Below are 12,890 nucleotides of genomic sequence, written 5' to 3' on the forward strand. Positions count from 1 at the left end.
TTCTACATCAAAGAGGAATCAACATTTTAAATCTGAACATTATTAACAGACCTGTCCCAGAGGACCATTGTGGACCTTTCTTGGGCCGTTCAATGTCGTCGATCTTCTCTAGGTAGAATTATCAAAAGCAGTTTTTAGTTGTACTGTCAAAAATATCCGGATCAGTTAAATGGTAGAACTGTTCAGAACTAGTTTAAGATAGCACAGCCTAAAATTAATCTAGGGTATTACAGTCCAAATGTATTGTAGTGTAGAACTTGGTCTGTCAGAAACTGACCCAAATGTGGCAGAAGACATGTTCTACAGACTGTTCTATAGTAGTTTTCTTGACAGATACATATCACAGGACACGGTTGCGCAGGAAATGAAACTGCATATAGATGACTACAATAGCAATGCGGAAGACATCAAACATTTGTTATGATATCAGACAGTACGTGGTTTACAAAGATAACGTACGTTTGTTTGTCGAGTGTGCTTTCTGATTTTCAGCTGGTCAAAGTCCTTATTTAATATGTTTGATACATATTAAATAAGGGCATCCTGTAATTTGTAACCTCACCTTTGAATAACAGTTATCACTTAATATGCAAATATGATACTCTGTCAAACAACATTGTAACTGAGAAACTGTATATATCGTTCATACAATGTACATGTATCTGTAATCAGTACTGTATTGCCTAATTCGTTTATATTCCACAGTTATTAATTATATTTTTGAACCTCTTTATTCTCTGTTTTTTAGTTTTTCCCTTATTTTCTATATTTATTACTTTCCTGACCATTATTCTCTATTCTCTGTAAACCACATCCAGACCCTCAGAACTTGCACGAACTTCAGTGAATCGATTTCTTTAAGTTAATTGTGCAGTGGAGCGTTGGATTTGTCTGACGAATAACAGGAAGTGACGGCTCTTGAATTGTTTATAGATTAACGTTATTAATACAATTATACTCTTTTAATAACAAAAAATGATGCAGTCAATTTCACCGAATAAAATTTAGTTCTACGATATGTGAAAAGCAAAACGAAAATGAGGAAATAAATGTAAACCAGGCAGCAACCACAGAACACTACAGTACTGTCTTATTTTCCAATACATATAAATTTCCTACTACAAGTGTGACTATGGTATAGACGTACGGTCACTTATGGTTTTCTTCCGGCCGGCATTAAAATATTATATATATAGATGTTATCCCTGCCGCTCAGTCTGATTAATTTTTCTTTTAAATAGGCTTAATTTGTGAGAACCTGTCAATGTTTCAAGATTAAGAATTTTTTTTTTTTTTATCGATACGCATCATTAAAAATCAATTACCATAATTTACACACGAACTTCAATATCAATTCATTCATTAATGATGTACTTTTCGCTGTTTTTTTTTCCTTCAAATTTGATGTATACGTCCTAAATGATAAAGTTTTGTATGTACCCCCAATCAGTAAAACATTAAAATCAAATTGTGTGTTCACTATATATAGAGTTTAGATATGTTCAAACACCTTACCTCTCAATATTGACAGTTTTCCGATTTCTAATGTAAGTGAAGAGTTATGTCCCTTATACATATCAAAATCGAAAGTCAGCTTTCAGAAATATCAGGTAAAAATCGGTAAATTGAAATTTAACACAAATTGTGATATTATGCATTTGTTTGTTTTTTGGTTCAAAATTTCTCAAAGTTTGTAGGAAATGTTAACTTAGGAAAAGTACATCATTATACAGTTAAACGTTGCTTTTATAATGAATAAATTGATATTGAAGTTCGTATGTAAATTATGGTAACATATAAATATTTGACACTCTAACTTACCCACTCTACTACGTACGGACACGGATATATACATGTACATGAATATACGTCTGATGCGTCCTATGATTACCTATAGGTACCTTGCTGTACATGTACTATATGGTTATTGATTATGAACACAGAAGACTCATCAGTCAGACGCTAAAAAAAGGTTAAATTGCTAAATACTAAGGACTGAGGACTGAGAACGTTTTCAATTGAAGGAAACGCAGTGTAAATAATTATATTATTGTGAAAATATTAACATAAGCATTATAATACGACAGAAGGAACTTTTGTCAAGGTGCGCAAAATCTAGACGGGGTAGAAAGCTGACTGGAAACAAATATGCATGCCATGGAAAACTTCACCTTGTGATTATCTCTTTCTCTTTAAACTTGTCTTCACATACACAATCACTGTGCCTAAACTACCCCGGCAAAAAATGTGTGGACTCGATGGTATCTAATATCCGGCACGGTGACGGAACATCAATAGAAAGAGAAAAGGTAGTTTTCTGTTTATTTATTTGTTATTTTTATGATATCGGAGAATATATATGCATATATAACTATTTTCTATTGTGAGATGTAATATTTTCTACAACCCTTCTAGATTAACAGAGAAATAAGTAAAAATGCACGTCAAAATGACGAATTGAGTGAATCTTGCCTCGAATTTGTTTAATTTCTCCTTAAATTATTCACATGGTACGGAAAGAAACGTACGGAAAGAAAGATATTGACATGGAGATTGCAAAACTAGTCACTTTGAGCACCTCAATCCTTGTATTTCTGCGTATCGAACGAAAGAAATATGTCATGTCAAAATGGAAGCACCCGGTTTTGTCAATGTTGTTTACTACACAACGACCCATTGTCTATGTATAGAACCCGGTTTTGTTTATTTTATGAAAACAACGTTTTTCTATGTTGTGATGTTACACTATTGTTTCAGAAAAGGGAAAAGGTTTGGTACCATTAAAACGTTTAATCCCGCTGCAAATTTTTGCACCTGTCCTAAGTCAGGAATCTGATTACAGTAGTTGTCGTCTGTTTATGTAGTTCATACGTGTTTCTCGTTTTTATATAGATTAGACCGTTGGTTTTTCCGTTTGAATGGTTTACACTAGTAGTTTGTTTGGGCCCTTTATAGCTTGCCATTCGGTGTGAGCCAATGCTCCGTGTTGAAGGCCGTACCTTGACCTATAATGGTTTACTTTTATAAATTGTAACTTGAATGGAGAGTTGTCTCATTGGCACTCATACCACATCTTCCTATATCTATTAACACTGGTACCCTGAAACTGAAAATAAATTAACAAATGGCTGATCATGTGGGTTTTCAAACCAGATACCTCAATAAAGCGTGTGGCCAAGTTTAATTAAATTGTTAAAGAGGAGAAGATTTTTGTAAGATAATTGGCAAAAACGCAAAGAAATGGTAAAAATCGTAATTAAAGGTCAATAATTCTTACAAGGATATCAACCAAGTCGACTTATTCGTATATATTGTCTTGCTGGTCATTTTTGCTATATAACTTTTATATATTTCAAGATAATAGACAGAAATGGAAAAAAAGGAGAAATTTGTCATTCAAGGACATTAACTTCTATAAGAATTCGTGTGAGAATTTTGATGTGTATGGACAAAAGGTAGAGCTTAACATTATGAACATATCAGCCCCCCCCCCCCCCCCCCCCCCCCGTTAAATTTTCTCTATCTATAGCTGTTTTCAAATAATAGACAAAACTTGCATCCCCCTATGTTCTATTTTAAGCCATGTCGACCATCTTTGTTGACAAGCGGGGGTCGTCAAAAACTTTTTAAACTAGATACCCCAATGATGATGAAAAACAGTTAAACATAAGTTCGTTAGGCTTTTTAAAACCGACATAAGATTGTGGATAAGGTTTGTTAAATTTATTGTAGCCCAGTAATTTCAGAGGAGTAGATTATGTAAAAAAATTAACGGAAGACGAAGTGATGAAAAAAGCTCACTTTTCCCTTGGGGTAAGGTGAGCTAAAACCAACCAAGAATTCCAAACAAGATTGTACCGTTCTTGAATTAAAAAAAAGTCTAACATTTCATAATTAAGGCTTACACGAACGAGATAAACTAATCAGACATGGCAAAACAACTTCAACTGCGTTTTTTTTAACACAAAAATTGATACTACGTATTATTTATAAAGGAGTGACTATACGCACTGACATGTCAAGGGCAATGGACATATGACAGATAGAAACATCGTTACATAAAAGGTCTGTGTGCGAGGTATGTTGCAGTCAGGCCTTCTAACTTCTGACATATGAAACTTCATACAAATAGTTCAAACCGCCACGTATTTGCATCCCTTGGTCTCGCATTCCGACAAATCCAAAATATCAATGTGAATTTTTAGAATAAACATGATAATCCTACTCACATACATACAATTTCGCGGGTGTCCCTGCTTTCTTATTTCTTATGAAATTTTAAGTTGGTATACGATTTAGTTATATAACATCAGTGGCGAATCCAGGCGGCGTATAGGTCACACGCCCCCACCCCACCTTTGATGGCCCCCAAAAAAAATTTTTTTTTTTACGATTTTTTTTAGCATAATTCGTCCAAAACATTGCTCTGCGGTATGTAAGCTGTTTGAATTACGCCCACTTTGAAAAAACCTGAATCCGTCCCTGTATATTGTCAATAATATATTGACCAACGTCAATGTACGATAATCATAACACAATGGAGAGATAACAGAACCGTTTATTTATACAACTATTAATAAACTAATCATTATTGCATTTTCTTGATGGCCTGAGACTATTATAATACTAATTTATACTTAGTATTATAGTTACAATTAGGGATAGATAGATTTGATTTTTAATGCATGATTATTGTAATCCTTTTCTCACCATAAACATTCATTTTCTATGGCGATTCTGCAAGCATATATACATTTGTTTGATTATCATGCCTTATAATGAACATTTAGCCTTAAGAAGATTTAGTTTAAACGGTCATAGGAAATAGTACACCCCTAGGTAGATTGGATTACTTATAAAGATAGCCATCTTGTTATGCAAGAAAATCACATATCAAATGTGCATCCTTCAATTTTTAAGACCATAAACTCTAATTTTAAGTTTAAACATTAAAATTTACATAATTGATATAAAAAAAAACGTATAGAGAGCTTAAAACTCAATTTGCGGTTTAACCTTCATTTCTATCTATTTCGCAGTTAGAGTATTTTTTTTAATGCAAAGCAAAATTATAATTATTTTTGTTCCAATAAAGTAGGAATTCAAGTGTTTACAGATTCAAATAAATAACAGGTTGTCCTCTGTAAGAAATCGTTTTCCAACCAGCCACCAAACTCCTTTTAATTGCTGAAGTTCAATTATGTTATGCGATTATGCATTTTTTTTCTTTGACAAAACCGGGTTCTGCCTTGTGAAATCTAGGACAAAACCGGGTTGTACACATTGACAAAACCGGGTGCTTCCATTTTGACATGACTCATTTCTTTCGTTCCATACGCAGAAATACAAATATTGAGGTGCTCAAAATGACTAGTTTTGCAATCTCCATGTCAATATCATTCTTTCCGTACGTTTCTTTCCGTACCATGTGAATAATTTAAGGAGAAATTAAACAAATTCGAGGCAAGGTTCACTCAATTTGACGTGCATTTTTACTTATTTCTCTGTTAATCTAGAACGGTTGTAGAAAATATTACATCTCACAATAGAAAACAGTTATATATGTATAAATATTCTTCGATATCATAACAATAAAAAAATAAATAAATAGAAAACTACCTTTTCTCTGTCTATTGATGTTCCGTCACCGTGCCGGATATTATATACCATCGAGTCCAAACATTTTTTGCGGGGTAGTTTAGACACAGTGACAATGTTCACATATAAGCGTGCGTGTAAATGTTTAACTGCATGCGAATTGCATTACACGCTGAAGAACCTATTATATATTTTTTTTTTATAAAAAATGTGGGTGATTTACATTGTAGATCATTGTAGACCCTTATTCCAGAAAGTTTTAAATATGATTGACCTTTTATTTTTTTATTTTAAGTTTTGATTTTTTTTTTAATAATCGGAATAACACAATAAAACAAATAATTATAATTATCTTCATTTATATGAAAAGTCTTATAAATGAATTGCATTCCTCATTTAAAATGCATATATCATTATATAAAGATCTAGACCGATTGCTATTTTCTAGTATTTTACAATCCGAGCTGGCGGATGAAACCTGATCTACTTTAAATTTTAGATCTTCAAATTTAACACCCTCCAAACACATTGATACCCGTATTTTTCAATCAAAGAATTTTTAAAATGGGTCTTTAAATATTTGGCTAGTTATTTATTGGCAGAATGATATAAATCCTGAAAGTCCGCAATCGCAGTCCATTAAACTGTTTTATCATAGAAATAAGAAGATAAGGTATGAGTGTCAATGAAACAACTCTCCATCAAAGTCGCAATGTGTAAAAAGTAAACAATTATAGGTCAAAGTACGGCCTTCAGCATGGTGATTTATGTTAACTGTATTATCTATGTTTACTAGAATTATTCTACCATGGTTTAAACTAAATGTTGTTCATATCGTGTAATCGAAATATTTTACTTTAATTTCTGCAGGGTCAATCTAACTTGCAAAAAGTTAATACTGTGAATCCGATGACCAACTGTTGAAACTCTAACTAACTTTTAAGAGATCGCAAATTTGCATAAAATAATCGTTCTTTCTGAGTGTACACATGATATAAAAATTAGAAGATGTGGTATGATTACGACTGAGACAACTCCCCACAAGAAACCAAATGACGTAGAAGTAAGCAACTATAGGTCACCATTTGGCCCTCAATAATGAGCTTAACAAATACTGCACAGCAAGCTATAAAAGGCGTCGAAATGAAAAATGCCAACAATTCAAACGAGAAAACTAACGACCTGATTTATGTTCAAAACAATAGACGACAAAAAAAATATCATAAACAGGAACAAACGCCAACCACTCAATTACAGGTTCTTGGATTGGGACAGGCAAATATAGAATGAAACGGGGTTAAACATGTTTGTGGGTGCTAACCCTTCTCTAACCTGTGACAGTGGTGTAACAGAACACCATAAGAACAAATTATATAAATCATTGATTTATTATTGGAAAATTGTAACAATGCAGTTACTGTAGTACAATTTTACATAAAATTCAAATATGGGATTCGGAAAAGTTGGAAAAACTTTTATAAATCTGTCTCCCGTATCACTTGAAAAGAGGTCATCAGATCGAAACAAATCACAAAAACAACTAACAAAAACACAAAAGACATAAAGTATAAACATGAGAGTACTCGCACGCCGTTACTTAAAGCTAGTTCATTTTAAAATAGGTCGAATTTCAATAAGACATACTCAATAAATGTTCGATTTTCAATATTTAAGTTTCAATGATATATTTTTATTAGGTTAAATTTGAAAACAATTCAAATCATAAATGTATCGCTTAAAATTACTACGGAACCCCTCAAATACGTAGGACTTGCATTTCTTCTGCTGCGCTTCGGATCAAAATCTTAAAAACCCCAAAATGCTTGTTGTTCTGTGCACACCTCCATCTGTGCCCCTCTCCGTGACGTTCTCTCATTGTGGACGTCATAAGCGGAACAGTTGTTTTTTGAATACAAAAAATCTGCCCTGGCAAAGTATTGAATCAGTGTGGCAGTGAAAATAATAATTTAATTTTGGATGTAACGCGTCTTCTGATTGGCTGACGTTGTTTTGTTTATCAGCTCATAGACATAATTTTGTCATGTGACCGTGACGTCATCAACGTTTTTTCATGGTTTACTACGATTTAAAATGGAATTTAGAATTAAATTATAAGAAATGACTGTAATATTTTTTCTGTCTATTCGAAATAACATAAAAAATGTGGTGCACACTTTAAAATAACCCGCTACGCGGGTTATTCAGTGTGCACCACATTTTTGATGTTATTTCTTCAGAGACAGAAAAAATATTACAGTCATTCCTTAAATGAATTTAAAATTAGAATGTGTTATTTTGAATGAGCAACAAAGTTGAACACATCGCTGATTTGCATATTTTTTAAAAAAAAATGTCAAGGTATTGATAATGTGGAACCAAATAGATTGTTTTAAAGTATCGACGATATAACATTTGGATACAATCAAAATCATAAGTCGAAAAAGTACAGACAACCTTATAGCTAAACCAAATAGACAAAGATCAATCCACAAAACACAGAAAAATCTAATAATTGAGCATCAACAAGCCCCGTCATTCCTCCCTGGAAGAATTTATACCCCCCCCCCCCCACCCCCCACCAAAAAAAAAATAAATAAAATAAAACAAGAAGCTGTCAGGTTGACGGCAAACCGGATTTTCCTTCATGAAAATGATATTTGCAAATCTGAATCCCAAAACAGGATCATGTAAAAGAAATAAAAAATTGTTTGTAGGGTTCAGAAATGGAAAGGCCAAAATCAACCTTAGTATCACTTTTCACTACGTGAAGGTCTACAACTCAACAAAGATAAACGCTAAAATCATGAAAATCTTCTATAGACGAAAAGCGTGTCTGGTGTACACTATTTTATTAATCCTGGTATCTATGATTAGTTTATTGACTTTTACCAAACATATCTTTTTATATATAAATTGGCTCCAGGTCTAGGTATTCATAAAACAAGATATTCTTCCAAACTAAGTTTTTCTTGTTAATTAATTGTCAGTATATAAGAGGTCCTAATGAAGCTGGTGTGTTATTCTCAGGGGAAAAAATGCGAAACCTTCTTATAAATTGTGTGACACACAATTACACTTCAAATGGAAATCGGACTTTCAATTTTTCTACACCACCTCATCATGAGTACAGACAGCTTCAATAATGAATAATTACATTAGATGTATGTTTCATTATTATACGTTATTTTGATTGGCTAACAGCAATCTCGCGTCATTCTTCTTGCATGAATTGTAACATACATGATGACACACGTTTCAACAATAATGTGCACAGGTAAATAAAAGAAAAACTTGATAGTAATCGTGTTTTCATGAAAAAATCGTGAAAAAATGTAATTATAAGTATTGAATGCTTCTTTTAGTAATTTCATAGGGTTGTAAAAGCGTTTTTAGAATGAAGCGCTTCCGCGCTTCATACAAAATGTACTTCGGTCAACGCTTTTACACCCCAATGAATTTACAAAAAAGAGCATTCAATTCTTAAGTATAAGAATAATTGAAGGCATCCAGGAAACAGACATGAAGATATGACAGATAAAATAAATGCATCCAGATCATAAAGCAAACTAATTAAGTGCTGAAATTTTTATGGCGATTTGCTTTAGACATCCGGTTTGCAGAAAATGGGCAATGCAATAGGATTGGGACTTTGTATATTAAACACGAAGAAAAAAAATTATGTAACTCCCAAGTAATTTTAAATAGAATGGTCAAGCCGTAGAAGGTAAATTCAAATGGTAGCTATATATACTTTTCTATTTACCACTAAAATCCAATAGGGCTTTTAATTGACTTTTGCAAAATCTACACACAATGACATATTTTCAAAAAGTGTGCTTTAACATCATCATTACCTTATTCTTCTCACAGATGGTATTCGTTATGGTGAAACAAGATATTTTGTACTTCTTTTGAGCTAAAATGTGCATGATAGGACTTATCGAGTTTATCAAAAGTAACAAGAAAATACAGTTAACGATTCATTGAAGCTCAAAATTATAATTTTTCCATGGTTTAATTAAACGACTTTATTTATTTAAAGAGGCTACGTGTGGGTCTCCTCCTTTTCAGTAGTTTAACAAGTACATGTATCAAGGCAAAACTGTACACATGTTTTTTCTGTGTTATTTGGTCTCTTGTGGAGATTTGTCTCATTGGCAATCATATCATATCTTCTTATTTTTATATTAACTGCAGTGTTTTTTACTCGTGGTGTGTGGATGCAGTAGAATGTGTCCCCGTGCCTGTAGTGTATGCCTCTATTTTTTACAGTAAGGGTATTTTGCTTGTGAGAGAGCTGTCTACATATTCCATTATATTCATTTTCTATTTCCTTTATGTATTTTTCTGTGTAATCTGGTCTCTTGTGCAGAGTCTGTCATTGGCAATCATACCACATCATCTTATATTTTTTATATTAACTGCAGGGTTTTTTACTCGTGGTGTGTGGATGCAGTAGAATCTGTCCCCGTACCTGTAGTGAATGCCCTTATATATTTTTACAGTTAGGGTTTTTAGCTTGTGAGCTGTCTACATATTCCATTATATTAAATTCTATTTCTTTTACTGTATTTTTCTGTGTAATTTGGTCTGTAGTATAGATACAATTAATAAGCGTTGATTCTTGAAAAAGAAACCATGAGCCCGGAGGGCGAATGGTTTGTTTTTCATGAATCAACGCTTATCCATTGTATCTATAACTTAAACTATTGTGTTGGTGTCTTTTCAAAATTAAAGCCTTTTCTTAATTAGAAGGTACTGTAAGTGAGTTTAAATAACCACGTTATCATGTTCAACAATGCATTAATAAATCTAAGTTCACAATTAATTGGTTAGAGAAATACAAATATAACATAACATGTCTGTCATTAAATTATCAAGCATCTGAATATTATCTGTAATTTACAAAATAAGACATATTCGAACTTATTTATAAGTACATGTATATATAATATGTATGTTACCGAAATTTCTAGCAAGAAGCCTAATTCTAGGTACATTAATGATTTACTCGCATAGGGATTTCCGAATAAACATATGGAAAATCATGTAGTAAAACAGTTGAAATCTACTATATTTATAAAACAGAAATGGACAGATTGTATGTAATCATTTTCGTTTCAAATATGTAAAATAGCCAATAATAATTCAAAAATAAACGGAAAACCCCGCTATTATTACAAAAATATCCACAATAACATACAAAATAAAATAAACTGAAAAACTCAAGAATAGGGACAACAAAGAGAATACAGGGATTCGAACCTAGACCGATAAGTCTCTGCCTTTAACTTGACTCTTTAACTCATTGATCTTAACCATGTTAACCTCACGGCTACCAACTTATACTATACAATTGCCTATTATGTATATATAAAGGTACATTCTCTGTGTGTCCGTTTTACCCGATGTGTATGACATGTTCATTTATATATATAAAATAGACATCTAAATTATAACCCATTGGTAGCTGAGAGGTTTCGTCGATGTGTTGATGTCAGTCACACTTAACAGATTTCAAGGAGGGGTTCGATTCCCAGTGAAGACATATAAAATTACAAAAATTAAAAGGTAAGTTTTTAAATTAATTCCATTAGTGAAAAGAAATCAGTAAATTAGCCAATTCAAACTTAATGAAATTAGGCATACAAAGGAAACAATTGAATAAAATTTAATGAGTCCATTTCAGCGACAGATTTAGGAAGCGTTGATTCTAGAAAAAGAATCCACGGTAAATGAATAAGCTGATGTCACGACAATGGTTTAACTTGTGGAGAGTTGTCTCATTGACAATCATACCGCATCTTCTTATTTATATATATAGATATGCATGTTGCCGGCTCTGGCAAACTTAGAAAGAACTCATAGACTAGTCATTTACCGTAGAATACCAAAAACCGTTTTCCAAAAAATACTTATTAATAAAGGAAGGACAAAACAAGCAAATAAGATAGAAGTCGAAAAATAAGATATTTTGCTAATTTTGTTCCTTTTTTATACGCCCGTTTACGGGGCGTATTATGGTATACCGTTGTCCGTTAATCCCGTCAGTCCGCATTATCATGTCGGACAATAACTCAAAAACGTTTTAACCAATTTGTATGAAACTTCGGTAAATTGTTTAAATCTATTGGTGTGAGCTCCCTTTTGATATTTATGAATTTTAGATTTTGCGTTTCCGAGTTATGGCTTTTTTTTCAATAAAAAAGGGGGATTTTTCAGTTTTTGACAATAACTCAACTAGAGGCTCTCAATCGTTTAAAATTTAATTCTTTTTTTGCCCAGTAGATTAAGTGGAGAAGATCTTTGTAAAAGATTACAAAAATTTACGAAAAATTGTGAAAAATTGACTTTAAAGGCAATAACGCCTGAAGGGGTCAATTGACAATTTTGATTATTTTACTTATTTGTAGAGCTTACTTTGCTGAACAATTTTGCTGTTTACAGTTTATCTCTATTATAATATTCAAGATTTTAACCAAAAACTGCAAAATTTCCTTAAATTACCAATTCAGGGGCGGCAACTTAACAACAGGTTGTCTGATGTGATAGATCTTGACATGATTAACATTTTAACCTCTTGTCAGATTTAGTTTCAGAGATATAAGCAAAAAGCTGCATTTTACCCCATGTTCTATTTTTAGCCATGGTGGCCATCTTGGTTGACGAGTGTGGTCATCGGATACATTTTATAAACTAGATACCCTAAGAATGATTTAGGCCTAGTTTAGTTTTATTTGGCCCAGTAGTTTCAGAGGAGAAGATTTTTGTAAAAGTTAACGGACGACGATAACGGACGACGACGACGACGGCCAGGTGAGCTAAAAATGCTTTTAGCAGTTTTCATGAAACTTTGTTGACTGGTTTATATCTTTTAAAATAATCTTCCTTTAGTTTTTTTTTTTTTATAAATTTCTGATATGACATTGAGAAGTTATTGAATTTATTCTTTGAAAAAGCGACGGACGTATCATGCGCTAATGGTGCAGCTGTTTATTTTGTTTGTTGAAATGCATATCTAGAATAAAAACGAACACTTTTTTTTTACTTCGAAATTATGAGTCTATGATATATGAAAAACATGACAGATTTATTGATTGTTAACTGCTTGATGTCCAGTGGCAAATATTTCATGCATGTTCAGAACAAAAACATATGTACAATACATACAATAGAAAGGTCCTGTTATAGAGGCCTTTTAGTATGACGGTCGTAAAAAATTGTTCTGCCAATGAAAAATCTGGGTATATATAGGGCAGCCAGTTTTCCTTGCAACAGGTCACCTACGTACC

This window comes from Mytilus californianus, unplaced genomic scaffold (assembly GCF_021869535.1).
Source record: "Mytilus californianus isolate M0D057914Y unplaced genomic scaffold, xbMytCali1.0.p SCAF_14, whole genome shotgun sequence".
Classification (NCBI taxonomy): domain Eukaryota; kingdom Metazoa; phylum Mollusca; class Bivalvia; order Mytilida; family Mytilidae; genus Mytilus; species Mytilus californianus.